The sequence below is a fragment of the Lycorma delicatula genome, chromosome 1 (genome assembly GCF_047948215.1).
Source record: "Lycorma delicatula isolate Av1 chromosome 1, ASM4794821v1, whole genome shotgun sequence".
In the NCBI taxonomy this organism is placed as follows: Eukaryota; Metazoa; Arthropoda; class Insecta; order Hemiptera; family Fulgoridae; genus Lycorma; species Lycorma delicatula.
In genome coordinates this window covers 248,802,716-248,823,964 of record NC_134455.1, presented here as the reverse complement: position 1 = coordinate 248,823,964, position 21,249 = coordinate 248,802,716, and the positions used below count along the sequence as shown (strand labels likewise).

Here is a 21,249-nt window from a genome sequence, read left to right as displayed (position 1 = left end):
GCAGTAGAATCTAAAAAAACTTTAAATTTTTTTTTATTTGGGAGCTTAATATTTAGATTCCTGAATACGTATACTATGCAGGTGTAATTAATTTTAAATACGAATGATAAATTACTTCCAATCATCATTTAAATGCGTAAAGTATACACAGGAGTATATCTTTGTTGTGATAAATTTTATGTAAATTCGGAATGTTTTCCATTAATTATTATATTATTATACTACATATGTAATTTATTTTACGATAGTGTAAAAAAATAACATGCTTTCATTCCTCGTCAAGTTTATGTGGTTTACAGTACTGTACTCCATAGAGTAAAATGAATAGATTACTTAGATTTCTAATATCATATTCGGTTTCTAACAGTTATTTATCGGTTTAACAGTTACGTATTTTTTTGGAAAATAATGCAATACTTCAATTGTATTAGTTAATCAGAAATTATTTTTCAAAATATAACGGATATATAGTTTTTTAATTGATGCACACATATCCCTTTCATAAATTAAGTTAATAAAATGATTAATATGACTTTTAAACTGGTTAAACCATCTGTAGCCGTTATTTAATTAAATTTGTATATAATGTATAGAATGTACTATATAGTATTTACTATTATGTACAGCTATATCAAACTTAAAAATTCACAGATACGGGAGAGCTAAGGGGGAGGTTGACAAGCCTTTGAATTTATAAATTATTGATAGCAATAGTTTTTATTTATTTACTACAATAATTAAAATTTATTTTAGGATGTATTTTAGTCCAGATGATAATAAAACGTGCATAGGGAACGAAGTCGCTTTTTTTTAGAAGTTCTGTGATCTTTACAGGAACTAGCAGGTCGTAATAGACAAGGATTTTAACGTTAGAATAGGTGATAATAATCAAGAATCTGTCCCAGAAATATTTGAACTTTTACTGCTATCGAAGGACAGGTACCTAAGTGATAAAATTATTGATGATCTTGGTACAAGACTGGTTAATCTAGTGAAAGAAAACCTTCTTTTTGTACAAAATGTAAGATATAAAAATGATAAACAGAATGGATACACCTTTAGTAACGCTAACGGGAGTAGTGTCGTGAATTTCGTGTAGGTTGACGTAAATTTTTATTTTCTGCGAGGGAGAACGGATTACCCGTTTCTTTTGTTCTAACTTCGGGCATTAATAATCACAGAAATACCGAAAAAACGGGTAGTAATCGAGAGAAAAAATATAAATGGAACGATTATACTAATGAATATTTTAAACATTATTAGGTTTTCTAGTCGGTTATACAGGCATTTGACGTAGAATATTGATGAAAAAATGAAAATTTTGGTTAGAGTGTGAAGAATATTTGGTTATGCATAGATACTAAAAAATACTCTAAAAATCAGTTAAAATATTGGAAAACCAACTATTGTAGAGGGTTAGGATGAAATTTTAAAATTCGAAATATATTTGGTCAGCAGTTTAAACATTTTAAAAGATAATAAAATTAATTAGTTAATGAGGTTGAATTAGAGGACTGGATGACGTTTATTAAGGATAAATGCAAACAACGGAGTTGTTTGCATTTATCCTTAATTAGAGTTAATTAATTGGAGTTAATTTCTATTTATCGGTTGTGAATGTTCTTATATTAGGTAAATATTTTTGTGAGAGAATTGATACGTGCTCTTATCATAAAATATAAGGGTAAAAAAAAAACTAGGTTGTATAGATAGCAGATTTACTCTACACTTCGTTATCAATATTGAAATCAAATGTAGGCAAGAACAGAACTTGCCCTGTTGTTGATAATGTAGCCTCTTTTTACCTATGTTTCACGGAAAGTTATTGAAAAAATTAAATTCATTTTAAATTATATTCAAGACTTAATAATGATCAGGTAGTGATCATCAGTGATATTCAGAGAAACCAGGAACTCGGAGAAGACTAGAATCACAAGAAGTGTGTTACAAGGGAACTCGGTTAGCCCTCGTGTTTTCCCCGTGTTTATTTGATATATAGAACAGTGTTTCTGAAAACCCGGTCGCTAATGGAGCCAAATAAACAATTATATTGATATTTTAATGAGGTTGTATGCTGACGACTTGGTCATTTTGGCCGTTAAGGTAATCCATTTAAAAAGATTTGCCGGCCTCCGTGGCGCGAGTGATAGCGTCTCGGCCTTTCATACAGAGATCCCGGGTTCGAATCCCGGTCGGGCATGGCACTTTCCGTACGCTACAAAATTCCATATCCCACGCACAAACTTAATGCTTATGTGGCGATATCATCAAGCAAAAAAAAAACAAGTTTAAATTATCGAAGACATACTGAAGGGATAGGTATTATAATCAATACGGAGAACAAAATTTTATCTTTTAGTTCAGGTGGACGAAGAATACAATTAATTTCTATTATAAATCACATAAGGTTAAGGTCAGTAATCGGTACGTTTACATACGAGTGCATATTTCTTCTTCTGGAATGTTCAGGGAAGCCAGAAAAACTTTCATTAAGAAATATAAACTATCTAACAGCTCAATTATAGATTCAGTAAAAAAAAGATAAATTAAAAATTGGGAGTCCAAAATGCGACTGTTCGAGACTTTGGTTTTAATAATAATTATTATTATATATATTACTTGGAAAGATTTGTTCCTGGGTGGGCGGTAAGGTTAGAAATAGAGTTAGTTTATTGAAGTATTTAGTCTTAGAAAAAACCATAATATAAGGTTTAATTTTTTGAATCCAAAAGCTACTCGAATGTGTTATTATGATAAACTACTGGATTATCATAATCAAGTTGATGTAAACAATGCTAAATTTAAGTGAAACAGTTTTAGAGAATGAAGTGAACGTAAAGAAAGTTAGATCAGTCTGTTTCAAATAATGACTGTGAAATTATAATCAGTAAATGAAAAGATTACTTAATTGGTAGGGATACAGATAGAACTACGGCCATTAATCCTGAAACTTAGTCATTATTTCACGCTACCAACCTGAATGTTACGTTATGAGAAGAGTTAAAAATAAAATCCACACGAAAATTTGATATATCACTCGGATTCAATTATTTACTTCCAGACGCTTATATTTATATCTGGCCACGGTTATGTAATATATCTAAGAAACGCCCGGTATGTGATGTGAGACTTCAGGAAACGTATAATGTATTTTTCGAATTCCCATTGTACGCAGAATTTAGGAGTGAATAGCAGAAAAGGCTGGTAGTGAATGTGTGGATAATTATGATTATGCTGTGGTGGTTATGCTTCCAAACATTCATATTAAAAAAATTAACGATATCTAGAAGATTGAAGTCGAAGGTTAATAGCAATTCTGATGGAGATGTAGAACACTACAATGGAATTATTTGAACCCCTATGGTAGGGGTTACTTTATATTATTAAGTATTGGTTGTGCGATGATATTATGTGATATTAGCTGTTATTTAATAAGTTAATTAATTGTATATGTAGTAAAATGTGTAAAGAATCAGAACATGTATTAATGCAAAAACAAAATAGTCCTGCGTAATACTTTTAATGATAATGATTAATATATTGATTTATATGATAATGTATATAATTATAATAAATGAGAACAAATGTGTTTTTTGAATGTGTGCGCCTGCGAGTGTAGGTTTGTAGGAGTATGTTTTAAATAAGTCTACATTAAATCGTTTTCATATTTAACGCATAAAACTATTTTAACCATATTTTTATCTGTATATGTATGTGTCATATGTTTTTAGTAGATATTGTGTATAGTGATAAAACGTTTTCAAGATACTATAATTATGATTTTTCAGAAGTCATACGATATTTTAATTTACTTACATTCCTTACACGCTTAAGAGGATGTTCGTTAACTTTTGTGATTAAATTTTTTAAACATCAAAGAAAATAATTAAACGATGAATGACTATCCTATCTTCTCATGTGGCTTAGTTATTTTTTAAGTCTTTGTTAGGGGATGAGGGTACACATCCGGATACTATAACCTTACTGGTGGTCTCGTACGATGTATGGACCGAGTTTATTGGATCGAGGAAGAGTGAAAATTAGATTTGAAAAATTCCCTCAAGCGTTAAGCTGGAAATACTGCGTGTGCCAAGAGAGAATATTGGGTCAGCACGTGACCTCACGAAATGTGGGGAGAAATTCACGAACAGGAGCGTTATGCGTGAGAGAAAATAATTTCCCGTTTTAGTACATAAATGGTTCGCATCCTTGCGTGCTAGAAATTTTAAGCAAAAAAAAGTTTTACGTTTATTTTTGTTTTTATTATTATCATCCGTACTTCCTTTTTTTTGCATACATTTTTACTTATTTTACTTAACCTCTATTATGAGGGTCTGCAGTTTAAATGATTTTAGAAGAGCTGTTTCTGTTTTTATTTAAACTTTACTTCTTAAATAAAAATGTCAAAAACCAGAGTTTTCAGAAAAGTCTTTCTCTGTTATTATTTATTAAAATTGAAAATATAATTTTCGTGAACGTAAACACCGTTCAATCAGTTGTTACTTTTGTCGGTTGCACTGTTTATAGATATTATTCCGAATGGTTTGTCGCTTGTGGAGTAAGTGAGAAAACAGATAATTAGCAATACACGCGGACAGGTACTCTTGCATTCTTGATGAGATATATTCTGAGACAGTAAAATTTATTTACATTACTTAAAATGTTTAAATTAAAAATCTTCATGAATTTCTACTGAGTGGAGCAAATTAATCAGATTGATAATATACGATGAAAGTTATACTGAAAAGATTACACGCCGTGTCGAATAAATTAATTTTTTTTTTAACGAAAGTCTGTAAACGTTTATCCTCTTGTGTTAAAAGATAGTAAGTCTGTCTTAAGCTGAAAATACGTTATTGGTTCTGACATTTTACTGATTTTTCCACTGTTAAATCGGTTATCATTTTTCGTACATTAAAATAATTGATTTTTTGATACGTTTAGGTATTGTTTTAAAATTGAAGTATTTTAAAATTTAACTGTCGTTTTAAAATTTTGCATACATTAAAATAACTGATTTTGTGATACTTTTAAGTGTTTAAAATTGCTTTATAAGTGATATAAGTATAATTGTTGAGATTATTGTCTGTCAGCCTAGATAAAAAAAATTCTATCTTAAATACTTAAATAATCGTGCATTAAATTTAAACTGAGATGGTTCAGGTACTTTAGAATAACGAAGCTCTCAGCAGCGCTGCCAATTTAGAAATTCTTGGCATTCCTTTATTAGCAAGGGTCCCCTTTTGTAGGTTTTTATTAAAATTGGAATCTTAAAACTTGAATAACGGGACAGAGAAAAGAAGAATTTTTAGGAAGGGATATTATATAAGGGGAAAACAGAATGATGGAAAGGAAATTAAGTAAAAAGGAGACAAGACAGAGACGGAAGGTTAATTAACTAAAAACAGAATTAGATTCTCGGATGCTAAAGTTCAGACACGAAGTAAGAAAGAGAGACAGGAAAGTAATAATAATGTGCAAGCGTACGAAACGCTTGTGTATTGCGTTTCTCTTCCGTTACCTTTAATGATAAGTCGAGTTTTATAGAGGAAATATTATGTTAAGGGGATTCTGCTGATGTTCGAGTAAAATTTAACCTGCAGTAAACGCTGCATCTAAGTGAAAAAACAAATTGCACATCCTTAGTGGTCCCTTACGTTACCTTGCCGCTTCTCTTTGACGCTGGTAAATTAGATTAGAGCGATTCGGATTACATTTCAGTATCTATATTTCCTCTAAACAGTATTATTCATGAATAGAAAAGGTAGAAGGGTAGAAAAGGTTCATCCATGATCCTCTATTTTGAAAATTTGCCTTTCAAAATCTTTTTTCATTTATTTCGTTCATTTCTATTACTTAGTATACATAGCATAGTATTACATAGCATACTTGATCTATTACCTCTTCATTTAAAATTAAAAATAATTTTATTCTTTTTAGTTTTCTCAGAACATGGAAATATGTTAATGTGTATCTAGCATAACCGTTTGATTGAAATTACGGTTGTGTGCGTGGAATTCAGTTTCATTGTTTAATGAAGTACATATTTTTATTTCTGTTATCCACTGGTAGAAGTAGCCGATCTCATTTTATAGTTTAGTTAAGATCTGTTATCATTTTAAAGATAACGATCGATGTTACAAATTACACAATGTTATTAATCTTTTAATCACAAACCGAATCAAATTTTTTTTAATCAATTTTGTTAAAAACGTACGGTCATATCATTATCAGTTGGTTTTCTGGCCATCTGAAAAAAACCGATGCGGCTATTTTCTACACGGTCGTTAGCTAATGTTGCTGACAATTTTGTTTTAGTTTGGATGTAATATCTTTAAATTCAGTTAGATGTGAATTGTGTTTTTTTATTCAGTAATCGGTTTCACATGGAACACAATTCCGTGCACAGGACTAAATTCTAGAAGCACATGGCTTGACAACAGGACCAGTTTTTAGATCCGCATACAAAATCTGAAAAGACATCTAGTACCGCATGCGGCTATTGCTGAAGGAGACTTTGAAATAACGTTAACCCATTCACTGTGTCAGACGATTGAAATTTGGATCCGTAGGAGTGATGGTGTCCTTAACGCCCAGGGCAGACAGGAAGATTGTACTTCAATCCCTGAGTGAACTCATTTTCATCCTACCTTTTTGGACGGCAGTTTCTACCTTGCGTCTCTATTAGCCAGAGCTCAGCTTCCATGAACCGTAGCGAATAGTGTTGGGCTAAATCAGATCGTTGTAAATGGCAGCCTATAGACAAAGTGGTTCTGCTGCGCGTGGTGAGTCGGCTGTAGTCAGGTGATCAGAGTTGGCCGAGAGCCTATCGTCTTTGATAGGGTTCAAATTAAAACCGTTCTCTACAAAACTTTATGTTCACGACGGGATCCCCATGGGAAGTTGAAAAAATCGATTTTTTCTCTCCTCTTAGGCAGAGAGGTGAACGCGTTGAAGTTCAATCGGTAAATGTGAATGAGTAGCGCAAAATCTTATTCTTTTATCAATTATGTTACATGGATAGCAGAAAGATAACATATTGTAACACATAATATTGCGTTTTCTCATATTATAAGGGTGATCGAAATCAACGGTAATTGGACATTGTGATGTGATGCGGTCACTGCTAAGGTTGGCAGGTGTCTTTATACAGCACTTTATGGCTGACTTTTGGCTAATTATTTATAATTCATTTGTCATATTGTGATTCACTTGGGAAAACTCGTAGTTATTCTATTTTGTTTTCATATTGTTCGATAAAATTTTAATATAAATCCTAAAAAATATTTAAATCGTTTAAATATTATATCAAAATTTTCATTTTTGTAAAAAATAAATTTTCGTTTTAATCATGATTACTACAGAACCAGCCACCAGAAAGTGGTGAAATTTCCGATGTGCTTTCCTGTTATTATACAAAGAATAATAGAATTAGTGACCATTGATTTTCTTTTTTTATTGTTCCGGTTAATAAGGAGAACATGCAGTGAGTGAGACTTTCGGCCGTAATTTATTTCTGTATGCAGGTTTTGGATGAAATGTAGCTAAAATATTGAAACTATTTTCTCTCTTAGAACAATTCAAATCTGGAAAGACAGAAAGGCAACGAGGTAGTCACCAACACTAGACAATTTCTATTAATTGTGTCACGCACATCGGATGTTATATCTGCTTGACCAGACCTCATATTTTCGTACAGTTTTGTCTACTAGATGACGATATAGTTAGTTTTAAGATTAGTCTCACATCGTTTCTCCTGTAATGTGGATTAAGGAATGTGTTCTTTACCGGGTTGGATCGTGATAGAGGCTTTGTTAGTAGAAAGTTTTGAATGTTCCCATAGGTAAATTATGATGTAACTTAACACATTTGTAAACAATGAATTCATGACATCGACGTTCTGGTTACTTGATTTTGCCAGTAATTTAATATACGTTTGTCCTCTTGTTTCTTTAATACCAAACGGGCATTAATTTATTATCAGATTTTTCTAAGCATACTTCGGCAGTATTGTACTTTACGACCATACGGCAAATTCGTGTCTTCGTAATTAAAAACTGCTTCCAGTAACACCTTCAATTTGATTTATGATGCAACAAAATAACCACAACTTGTTGATTTGACTGTAGTCATATGCTACATACTTGTTTCCTAACGTGAATAAAAGTAACTTCAGTTGCGTTTTAAAACAGGGTTGATTATTATTAAAAATAATAATTGTATGCTTGTAATAAATATTAGTAACACATTCAAAACAAAATACATTTTCACAAATTACTATTGCTGTAGTTTACTCATCGCTGTTGGTAAGCTATCTTTTAAAAAACGCTTCATTGAATACCGTAAATTTGACTTTCTCGGATTTTATATCAGAAGGTAAATTAGGTAAGGATGTAACATTCATGCGTATATAAAGCCTTCAAAAGAAATTGCTTCGCGAACCATGAAATCATACTTACAGCAATGTAACCTGTTTATATTTTTTGACTAGAAATGTTAGGATTACAAATACCAAATGACTTTGGAGTAGGTAAATATGTACTTATAAATAGCGCGCGCGCCTGTAAATGTGAGGTATTGTTGAAGCGGCTGTTTAATTATTTTGAATTTATTTATAGTCAAAAGTGTAATGAAATTACAACAACAATGTACCAGATGGTAGTTTTTATGGTTTAGAGTGTGTGCTAATTTTCATTAAAGGAAATTTTTTATTTTTTATTACAGATTGCTGATTTTGTCAATAACCAGGATTTCAAAGGTAAGCAAATAATTTCAGTTCTTAAAAGATTAATTTTTTCCCTAAAATGTGCTTTTAATATACGTATTACCCTTTCCTTGTTGGAATTTTAGCCCAATTACTATACTCGTAATAATTATATATAATTATATGTTTTTTTTTAAACTCAGAATGTGAAACATCGATATTCGGGAAAAAACCAATGCATTTTGTGTGTGTGTGTGGGCGCGCGCGTGCGTATTGCCCTCTATTTTGCTTAATGTTTTAGGAACGCTTGAGTTAAATTCTTAAATTTCTTAAGAAATTTAAGAAATTTAAATGTATATTGGGCATTAAATCTATTAAATTTGTGAAAGTATTCATTGAGGGGAAGATGATACGAGGAACTTCGAGTAAATTTTTTCTTTTACGTTTGATGATAGTCATATTTTTAAATACTTTTATTTTAAATTAATAGCAATTTTAATCATGGCTGGTTCTTATTAATTTATAATCTGATTTAATATTTTACTATTTGTGTAAAATATGTTTAGGGATACTTAAGTCTCATTTGCATGAATTTTTCAAGAGGAGTGGAGATAGTAAAGAAATTCAGTTAAATTTTATACCTTCAACACTTAGAGTTCGTAAGATGGCTTCTGTATATAGAGTATTGGCCTAAACTCTTCTAAAAAAATTCGTCTTGGGTTTGCGGAGATAAAATGTATCGTATCTCGGTAAAAATTTAGCCGGAAAATTTTTTTATATTTTGGTAGCATCCAATTGGGTATAACTAAGATTTGAAAAACGTTTTCAAAATCCCCTTTCATCATCAGATGCTTGAACTATACAAATTTTACAATTGGTGAAAACTATACTAACTCTTATGTAACATATTATTTAATTATTGGTGTAACACATTTTTATGAGTGTGTGACTTAATGAATATCCAGAAGTCGAGCGGTTTTCAGATATTGTTCATATCTCAGAATTTAGCTAATAAAAAAATCTTGAAATTTCCTAACTTGACTTGTATATATGTAAGAGTGATAATAGTAAAATTTTCATTTAAACATAATTTTTTGAGAGGATGATGAGATTCCTCAAAAAATTGGAAATATTATGTAACTCGTAGGCGCTTTTTTTTTGAATAAATAATGAGATTGGTGTTTCGTACAGAATGTGAATATTGGTGTACTGGCTTCATCTTTCTAGCACTTTATTATTCGACTAAAAGGAAATATTCAGCTGCTACTTTTTCTGTTCAGTGTTGTCTGTTAAGTTTCAGAAAATTTCGATACCATTTAATGCGGTCGGCATCCTTTTAGTGGAATTAAAATATTTTTCTTTAAACGCTCTTGGAACTGATAAAGTTTCTTTCAAACAAATTTTTTACGCTTTGGTGAACACAATGTACAGAACATTTCCATTAACTCATTAAATAAATTAACTTCTTTGCTATTCGAATTCTGTGTTTTTTTTCTTTTTGGGGGCTTAAAAAATAATATGCCAAATCATTTTTGTGCTTAATTAGTTCAGTGATATTAAAATATTTTTATATATTGAAGTAAATTAAAAATCAGTTGATCGCCGAGAAAGAAAATCGGTAACATTTTACTACTATCTTAATGTGAACTAAACTACAAAAATTATGTGAAAATGACTTTCACGAATATTTGTTATTAACACTTATAAAACACGGAAAATTGTTGTCCCGTGATATACAGGTCATTCACGGGAACCGGATGTTTTTAATATAATCATAAAAAATTGAATATTTACTTTAAAAAAGTTTTATTGGCACTGAAACACTTGTTAAATCAAAGCATTTGTTACTTACTCATGAACGAAAAATTATGTCCGGCAAGTGATGTTCAATTTGGGCAATACATTGTTGTAGCGGTAACTGGCCTAAATTCTTTGCAGCATGTCTACATCAATCTGGGTGACGTGATGACGAATTGCGATCTTTAGGTCCTCCAATGTACGCGGTTTATTGCCGTTCACACGCGATTTCAGAACCCCCACAGAAAAAAATCACAACTACTCAAGTCGGGGGCCGAGGGGGCCAAGGAATGTCGCCGAATCTGGAAACGATCGGTCCCGGAAACAAGTTACGGAGAACAGCCATCGTTGCCCTCGCTGTGTGCGCTGTAGCTCCATCCTGCTGGAATAACACATTTTGAAAATCGATTCCCCGGTTTCGTAACTCAGGGATGAAAAACGTATTCAACATCGCAATGTAACGGTCAGCTGTTACAGTAACGGCAGCTTCATTTTCTGCAAAAAAATATGGTCCAATAACACCGACCTTTCCTATTGCACACCAGACAGTCACCTTTGGGCTATGAAGTGGTCTCTCGTGAAGCTGATGTGGGTTTCTTTCTGGCCAATACCGGCAATTCTGTTTGTTGACGAAGCCATTCAGATGAAAATGGGCTTCGTCACTCATTAACAATAACAAATTCTCATTTTCTTCAAAAATGGTAAGCATTTGTCGACAAAATTGTAATCGCTGCGTGAAATCTTTCTCGTTTAACTGCTGCACGACGGCTATCTTGTAAGGATAGAAATGCAGGTCTGTATGCAGAATTCGTCTTACCGTACTTGTGCTCATTTGAAGCGCTGCTGAATGCCTCTGAATAGAGCGGCGTGGGCTTCTGACAATGGCTTCCCTTAGTCGTTCGATGTTCTCCGGAGTGCTAGCAGTTCGTCGGGAACCCGGTGGTTTTTTCTTCAATATTGAACCACTTGTTCGAAGGTTGTTTACCCATCGCAATATTGTGTTACGAGAAGGGACACTTGCATTACGATGGATATTAAACTGGCGGCGTAAATCTCGCTGAACAGCAGTTACGGATTCGTCATTTCGCACAAAACTCTCATACGCGTACAGGCATTGGTCTAGCGTCCACGGCTCCATCTCAACGACTAAAATGTAAATTCTATGAACAAAGGAAACGTCAGACACCAGCCACGTGCCCCTCCCACTACGAACGCCCGAGTACAACCCACTTCAAAAACATCCGGTTCCCCGACTGCTGGAAGGAGGCCAGAGTGGTATTCCTACCTAAAGGCACCCTACCTTCCTACCTTCCTACCTTCGGAGGAAGATATAACCTATAGACCCCTGAGCCTCCTTAACATGATGGGGAAGCTAGTAGAAAAGATGCTGGCTGGCCACATCATCAAAGAACTAGAAGAGGGAGCCGGAATCAGTCCTAACCAGTACGGGTTTATGCGGGGGCGTTCCACCGTGCAGGCTATCGGCCGAATTTCGGGATGGGCCGACGAGGTGAAGAGAGGCACTTGGCGAACCAGGAGAATTCCACTGATGCTGTCACTAGACATAAAAAACGCGTTTGGGGCTATTGGTTGGGGTCACATTAATGACGCAATTGCGGCTAGGGGCCTCAGCCCGTACCTGCGTCGGCAAATTGAATGTTACTTGTCCAACAGAGGATGTCAGGAAGAAACAGTACATTTTCAAATGCACGGTGGAGTTCCGCAGGGCTCTGTTCTGGGGCCGTTGTTGTGGCTGGTGATTATAGATGAACTCCTTCAGAAGGAGTTTCCTGTCGGCGTCCAGGTCCTGGCTTATGCAGATGACCTTGCACCCTCTCCAGTCCTCGTAGAGGGAAGGACGGTCTTGGAGGTGCGGGAGAGGGTGTATGCGGCCATCGACACTATAAAGGAGTGGTTGTGGTCCAGGGGTCTGCAACTGTCTAGGGAAAAATGCCGGTGCATTGCCTTTACGGGTAGAAGAGTGCTAGAACCGTTCAATATTTCCATCAACGGTCATGCTATAGAAGAAGCGAATAACATCAAGTACTTTGGAGTTATCCTCCAGAAAAACGGTAGATACACCGAGCACATAGTCAATGTATGCAACAAGGCAGAAAGGATGATAAAAAGTCTAAACATCATTATGTCATCGAAGAATGCCCCTCGGGCCTCAAAGCGCCGTTTACTGGCGACCACCGTCGTGTCTTCGCTTATGTATGCCGTTCCGGCCTGGTGGCGCTATATCGCCATCAGGCGCAACAAAGAGAGACTGGCGAGGACGCACAGGTGTGTGCTCCTAGGTGTTGTGTCCGCATACAGGACAGTGTCCTACGCCGCCCTGTGCGTGTTATCGGGTACACCTCCTATTGACCTAATTGCAAAAAAAGAGGGTGGAGAGGGCACAAGGGAAGCCAGAACAAGAGGTCAGGGATGCCGTTTATAATATCTGGCAGGAAAGATGGTCGCAGGAAGCTGTGGGTCAATGGACGAGAACCCTCATCCCCAACATCAACCCATGGTTGTCGAGAAGATTTGGTGAGGTTGATCATCACCTATCGCATTTTTTATATGACATGGTTCCTTCAATAACTACCTGCACAAAATAGGCAAGAGAGAAGCGCCAATTTGCAACTACTGCAACGAGATAGATGATGCTGAGCACACCTTTTTTGAGTGCAATAGGTGGGACACACTTAGACATAGTAAGGCACTCACAGATATAACTCCAGAGACAACAATAGACTACATGCTAAGAAGCGAGTCAAACTGAAATAATTTTGCTAGTTTTGTTAGACAAGTTATTCTACAGAAATACTCCGATGAGAGAAGACAAGGTGTTGGTTAGAATAGGACTGGGTGGACAGCCTTACTGGTGAGGTCCAGCATGCTGCGGTGTGTTGGCACTGATGAGCCACCAAGGACTCCACGGGTAACAGTCAGGTAACAGCACACTGAATACTGAAGGGACCCGGCGCCGCGTCGCGGCGAACTGGGTCTGGCGTGGTGTCCAAAAGGGCAATATTAATAAAGAACTCTCAAAAAGAGCTAACCGGTAGGCCGACCTGCCATGCCGGTATATAGCCGGTTGGTGGGGAGGCCTATTTGAGTTTAAAGACACTCCCCTGGGCGGCGTAATACCAACAAGTCGGTCCGGCCCAGGGGAGCTGAGAGAAAAAAAAAAAAAGCTTCTGCTTTATGCCGCGTGGCGCAAGTGGTGGAGCCTCGGCCTTTCATCCGGACGTCCCGGTTCCGGTCAGGCATAGCATTTTCACACATGTTTAAAATGATTCATCTCATCCTATGAAGCAATACCTAACGGTGGTCCCGGAGGTAACTTCTGCTTTATGCGAAAAATACAAATAAGCTAAGTGGATTTCTAGGAAAACGATGGTTTTATGTTTTACTGCTATCCTATTTGGCTGTTTTTCTTCTGGAATTTTTGGTAAATAGGCTTCGTTGAAACGGATATTTTCACAATTTTTTATGATATATACTTCAGACAGAATTTTCAGCATTTTATTTATGTATTATTTTTGGTTAGCTGTTATATAATCAGTAACTTAATTTTCCAGTAAGTCTTAATCTTACAAGCGAAAATGAGAGCTTCAAAAGTGGCCGGACGGTACAGAAAGGAAGCAACTGACGGTCTCTAAATGGCTTGGCGTGACAGATGGCGGGATTCGGACAAAGGAAGGTGGACCTATGGGCTCAACAGCGATGTCAGAAGCTGGGTGGAGCGGAAGCATGGTAACACAGGCTACGAATTCACCCAGTTTCTGTCTGTACATGGATGTTTCCGGGACTATCTGTACAGGATGGACAGATGCCATACAAGCCACTGTCACGATTGCGGCGGACTGGATACAGCAGACCATGTGGTGTTCTTTTGCCCTAGATGGCGCAACTTAAGAGTAGTGCTCGAGGATCGGGGTGAGGAGGGGGCCAACAATATAATCGAGGCGATGTTCAGCAATAGCGACAAATGAAGATTTATCTCGACTACGATCACATCAATGATAGGCGAGAAGGCCAATGAAGAGAGGCGACGACAGGCTGAGCAGATGCGGATCGATAGAGACATGGAGTTCAATGCCGAGTGATCAAGGGGAGCCAGCTTCTAGCTCCCCTTCAGGGCGGAGAGGGCTCCTCGGAGTCTTGCTCGTCGATCGCCCCCTGGGAACGCCTTCCGGTCATCCGGATTCGGATAGTAGAGTGCCTGGGTGATCATGCAGGGGATGTACATAACGTATGGCTTAGATCCGGCCCCTGCATGATACGAAGGGAGGTTTTTTAGCGGGTGAGAGCTCCGCACTGCCGTCAGTGCAGACCTGACGACGGCTGGCAGAGCTTTTTCCTACTCCTACGGAAACATTCAAAAGAAAAAAACAGGAAAGATCTTAATCTAAGACTTGTTTCATTCAATTGAATCTGCTAACAGATTTACAATCTGTAAATTAGCAGAATAATGTAACAATAAATAAATTCAAATAGTGCATGTTGGTGAGACAATTATTATATTTTATTTTCTCATTATCAGAATACTACTATGGCATCCTTTAAACTTACTTTAACAAAAAAAATAAAAATGAGACGGATGATAAATAAAACGTAATGCCAAACTCTTACCTTAATTCGAACCCCAGAAAAACTAATCTAGAAACCAACACATACTAATTACTACACCAACTGGCCCGACTGTATATATATATATATATATATATATATACTACATATATCCGGCCCGACCTTTTACTTACAATTTTCGGGAAATTAGCTATGAATACGGTATTCATTAGTAAATACACATCAAAAGTTATAAATTATGTAGGCTTGTTCCATTGCCTAGGACTTTCTACTATCGTAAGAAATTTTGTCCCTTTATACTTTAGTACTGTATTTTAAACCGTTTAGACTCCTTGTGTGATTGTGATGGCAGGAAGAGGGATTAACCCCTATATTGTTCGGATCCACTTCTGATTATGCATTTCCTTGTTAGATAATGGTTACAGTCGGAACGAGTACAACCATCTTTGCACCAAAGTTATATTAAACTTGTCTCTTATTTGTAAAATAATAGAGCTTTATTTTTTATTTATGATGAAGGGACTACAAGAAATGGTTGAAGGTTCTTGAATTGTTAGGTACAAAAATATTTATTTATTTATTTGAATATGTAATAGATTTCAGATATAAATTATGTAGTTGTTATCGTTAACTTTTCAGTAGGTATTTGTATAAAGGTACCGCAGTAAATGTAGATAATAGAATTCTAAACTACAAAATGTGGATATAGCTTTGTATGAATTGGTAGGCATTCACTAATTCGAGTAATTTTCTACTTTATTATAAGCAGTATTATTGAATGAACTGTTCTGTCAAAATGTAATGCTACAACACAATTTAAATGCATAATTGTAATAGAAATGTAGTGAAGATAGTTTTTTGTAGGTTAATTTACATTATGAACATTTACATTTTGGACTGCATTATAGTTAACTGTGGGTCCGGCTCAGGGGAGGGGATATAAAAAAATAAACAACAGGTAATTTACAAACCCCACAACATATTGAAAGGTATGGTTGTAGGATGCTTCGGTGAGTTTAAAAATCCACTATAGACTATTGTGCAAATATAATTTGGTTTTGGCAGCTGCAAAATAAATCAATGTTTAAACCAAGGATGACTTGACGTGTTTACATAACCAGTATTGACGCCTTATGAGCGGCCGTCTGTGCCCCCAGACATTATTGCTGAATCTGTTATTTCAATTTCCTGATCTCATATCGTAAGAATGAGGAATGTATTACTTCCTCATGTTAAAAACTTTTAACATATTTAATGGATTTGGTCAAGTCGCAGAAACTTTAAGTGACCATCAAGACTGAAACTGTTAAAGGTATTATTCATAAAATAATTCTTCATAAGCCTACATAAAATAATTAAATTTAAATAGTTGCAACCAAACTTTTAAGAGAAAAATATCTTCTTATTAAAAAACGATAGAAACAAAAGAATCTATTAAACAGCCATTTAAACTAAAAGTTGGGTAACGTTTCAAAATATTTGGAGAGTATAATTATTGTTTTTAGTGGCTTCACATTTTATAAGTAGGGCTTCTTTAAACAGCAATGTATCATAGACCTGTTGATTTTACTAGGAAATTTATCTGATTCGGTACATATGTTTGTCAATGTAAACTGGAGGAGCCAGGCTGAATGGGCAATAGTGGAGAGTTTTGTATTATACTTAGCAAAGGAAAGGATTGCTTAGATCTTTAGCTCTGCTTGGATTTCTCTTTTATTCTATTTTTGTTGATGTTTTGTTTATAAATTATGTTTTTGATGTTCTTGTCCTTGTTTTGTTTTAATGTTACTTTGTTATTATTGACCTCCGGTAAAGCCCATAAGGACTCGGAACGGAGGGGTGGCGGAGGGTGTCTTCCCTACGGGATCAGGATACGTTCAAAATACAATTTTTTTTTCAATCACTTATTTGTCTGTAAATAAATAATGTGCCATCAACGTTCCGTTTTCTAAAATGCAATAAAAAAACGACTCTGAGCTAAAAATTGAATGCTAAAGCTTAAGCTTACAGCTTTACAGAATGAAGAAATGAAAAATTGTACTGTAAATAAATAAGATATCAGATTGTCAAACTGTGCAACTATTTATTATTGGAATGATTCACAAATCGCAATTTCGAAATAAAAATTATTAACACAGATTATTTCTTTGAATTAAAAAATAATATATATATATATATATATTTTTTTTTTGACAGTAAATATTGTCAAAAAATATTTATTTTTGATAATAAATTAATGTAGAATATTATTATCTTTTTATTTAAATATATTTGAATGTTTCTCCAAGTATTTTGGTCATTACCTAGGAGATTCACTGGTATGGTATTATATAAATTCAATCGCTCTTAAAAAATAAGACTATATCTTGTGACTTAATCTTTTACCGTTTTAAAATTCATGCCATTTCAGTATTCTTGATGAACCAGATCGAAATTCTGACTGATTGTAAGACATCTTATTCTGGAATATCTGTAGCATTCTATATTCAACTTGCTAGTTCTTCCCGGATATGGAATATGGAGCCCACCGATTAAAGTCAGTTACTTTTATACGGATTTGAATACTAGATCGTGGTTAAGTTTAAGTTTAGTGGTTAAGTTTCAATTAACCACACATCTCAGGAATGTTCGACATGAGACTGTACAAGACTACACTTCATTTCATCCATACCTATCATTCTCTTAAGTATAGTAGCTTACGTTCCGGAGGCTAAACAGAAAAAAGAGAGATATGGAATACGACATATGGAATACAAATCGTACTGAAACTTGTCCTGACTTTTTGTCATATTCATAAAAAATGTGTCTTTATTATTTTCTTGCTACTTTAGGTTATTGAAAAACATTGATAATGGCTTTTTAATAACATATTGTCTGGAATTAACAATTTAGCACCAAATTATACGACAAATCCGTTCATCTCGTGTTTAATCGTGGAAAAAAGAATAGACTAATGTAGATTTTTTAAAAACACTATACGCACGTTCATTTTTTCTTGTAAACATATGATCGATAAGATTATTCTGACGTATTAGATCCATTAATTTCTCATATATTTCAATGTTAGCAGAAGAAATACGCAGTTATTATTAGCAATGGTCTTCGCTGTGTAAGCGATTATGGGAGCTACAGTTTCTAATATGTAATTAAACTGCAAGAGTTATAGATTAATGACGGCTTCAAATTGTATAAAAGCTAATAATAATTTTTCAGCAACTGAGGAGTTATCTATCTCAACATATTCTACCGTACAATGTATTTTTCAAAGTTATTTTGCATTCATAATTGTTGTATTATTTTGGGAGGGTTTATTGTTTTTTATTTTTATTTTTTAGTCTGTCAATCATGCGTTTCAATTATTAAATGATCCTTTGCCAAGTTACCAGCTAGATTGCTCGAATCCGTAATCTTTCATGGATATCTAGAAAATTTAAAACAAATAGAAATAACACCAATTTCAGACGTTAAAATTTGCAAGTGTTTCCGCTTTTTATCCGAAAGTTCCCAAATTTATATTCGTAACAAGCATTTCATTATTGATGCTACATTTCCATTCCATATTCCCGGTCCAAACGTAATGTGTTGAATTATAATCTAAAAAAAAATTACAAACATTGAAAACTGCAAACGTTACGTGGTAGCGGGTAAAATTAAACAAAAAATACGTTTTTGTTTTATAGTAAATTTTTATAACTTTTGTTAAGCAGATTTTTTTTAAACATTAGAATTAAAACCCCAATTCAGGTAAATAAATACCGTTTACTAAAGTACGAACTCGTTTAAAACCTGTTGTACAGTTTTGCAGATTTGTAAGCAAATACACTTACCTAAGTTCTTTTTCATTTCATACCAGTAACTGTATGTTAGGTAATATTTTCTTTGTAGCCTGGATTTACGAATAACTCGAATATACCTCGATAAAAGAAATCTATTCAGTGTGAAAACTGGAACTGGAACGTTACATTATTCACAACAGAAATCTCAATACAGCAGTGCAAGTATTTTATCTCGCGTTAACATTTCATAAAATTATTTTGATAAACTTATTAGTTTTTTTCGTATTTTTTATTTCTTTTAAGTGGGTATCGATTCATGAGGTCATTAGAAAAAAACCGATAGCATGTTGACTGTTTTGATTTCGTTGATCCGAGGGAATTCGTTTTATGAATTATGACTTTGGTTTTATCCGTATATCATACACTTCAATTTTACGGAACAATCATATTGATAGGGATGTAGATTGCCGTCTTACTGTCGTGACCCAAATCCCATTTCCTTATTCTAAACACTCCTCTTCCAATACCCAAAATTTTCTCTTCTTGCCATTCTTCTGCTATAATTACTAATCCTGTAAAATAAGATTACTAATTGCAGCATAAATAAAGCCACAACATCTAATTTACTATTTTTCGTTTGTAAAAGGTTCCACCGAACTTGGATTCATTTTTGGTTTTTATTCTGTGGATTATTTTTCTTTAAAAATAGTTAATGGTTACGTGTATATCCTTCATCTAGATGTGTCATTTGTTAGGCGGAAGACAGTGTTATGAACTGGGAGCATATAATGAATGAATGTGTATTTTTAAAATTATAATGGAATGTCTGTTGAAAAGATCTATTGACGAGTACGAAAATTAATAACTTTGTATCAGAATTAGAGCCTTTGTAATAAATAAATTCTTCCTTATTACTAAATTGTTAATTACCACAACAGAGTTAGTTAACCAAAGTAAAATTTTGTTAGAAAAAAATACAACTGCAATAATTTAAAAATTATTATGGTTATGGTAATCTTTTAATATGGTTCAATAAATAATTTAAATTAATTTTACTACGTAATTTTATATCTCGCTGATAACATACGGCTTTCTGTCTTAATGTTCGTATGTGTAGAATAAAAAAAATAAAAGAATATTACCTCCTATTATGAAATAACTTTTTCAAATTTTAATTAAGTTATAAAATCCCAGTGGTAGCTTTACAAAAGCGAAATTTCTTTCTCCGTGGTAATTTATACGGTCATATTAGTTAACAACGAAAAATGATTTTGGATAAAGTTACTTCTGCGTTATATGCTTTTGCTTTCTTCTATTTTGTACCTAAAGTAATTTAAATAAATATTTATTGGTTTTTTGTTATTAAGTAATTTAGTCTATGTTTTTATCTTAAAAAAGCGGAAATTCCAATTCTGTAATGCATATCCTTTATCTTTTCCTAGATATCGTCCTTCATGCTGCAATAGCATCATATATAATCTGATATTAGCTAGCTATTCTTATATATTATGTTATCGGAAAATTACTTTACTTTCTAATAAATAAAAAAAGTGTTGTTACATTATTACCTTTAATTCGATGAGATATCCAACATATTTTTCTACCTCTAGTTTTCTTACTGTGTAGGGAAATAGTAATTAAAAGAAAGTAGTTAAAGTTAACTATTATTTAATTAAAACTCTTAGTTAAGAGATTTCTTTTAATATTAAGAACACTATCGTAGACGCTTACCTTGTAACCTTTAATTTCACGTTTATTTTCAGCTTTCACATGTTACTTTTCTAAAAAAGTTCAAGTTTGAATTCAATTCAATTAATGTGTAAATTAATTGTTTTTTGTTGTTTGTTCTATTCATAATTTTCCTGCTATTGAAACTAAACGTAACTTACGTTTTTGTTAAACCGTAACATTGTATTATTAAACGTGAATTACGGGTATTATGTGGAAGGAGCTGTGTGCACATTAATTCAACGAAATTGTGGTGAGTTGTAGTGAACTGGGCTCGACTACCTCGATATCAGGGCAGAGACCTTCTTAAAAGCGGCTCCTGGGATCTGCCCCCGACACTAACTGTCCTAATATATCTTGAACCGGCCTTCTCCGCTACTCTGAAGCTGTAATACCCTCTCTGAAGCAATAATTCCTTATCCGCGCCTTAGTTTTCACTCCTCACTCCCTTAAATTCCCCTCCAGCAGTTTCGATTTTCGCACAACTCGTTCTTACTGGCTTTATACCCTCCTCACTTCCCTTCTTGACCCACGCTGTTCGTATTGCTACCGACTAATGGCCTCTTATCACGCCCCTTAACTACGGCTTAAACTCGATTTAAGTCTTGAAGCTTAACTTTGGTCGTGACCTGCTGTCAGTAAGTCAGCCGAACCTATTAC

At 34.2% G+C, this 21,249-nt stretch overlaps 1 long non-coding RNA gene across 1 annotated transcript in view; it reads left to right on the top strand.

Annotated features, from left to right (window-relative positions):
- LOC142318274 (uncharacterized) overlaps nt 1-21,249 on the top strand; it is a 703,057-nt gene that overhangs the window by 287,675 nt on the left and 394,133 nt on the right. Inside the window, exon 2 of the long non-coding RNA XR_012754866.1 lies at nt 8,725-8,758. This is a non-coding gene — a long non-coding RNA (uncharacterized LOC142318274). The remainder of the gene's footprint in view (nt 1-8,724; nt 8,759-21,249) is intronic.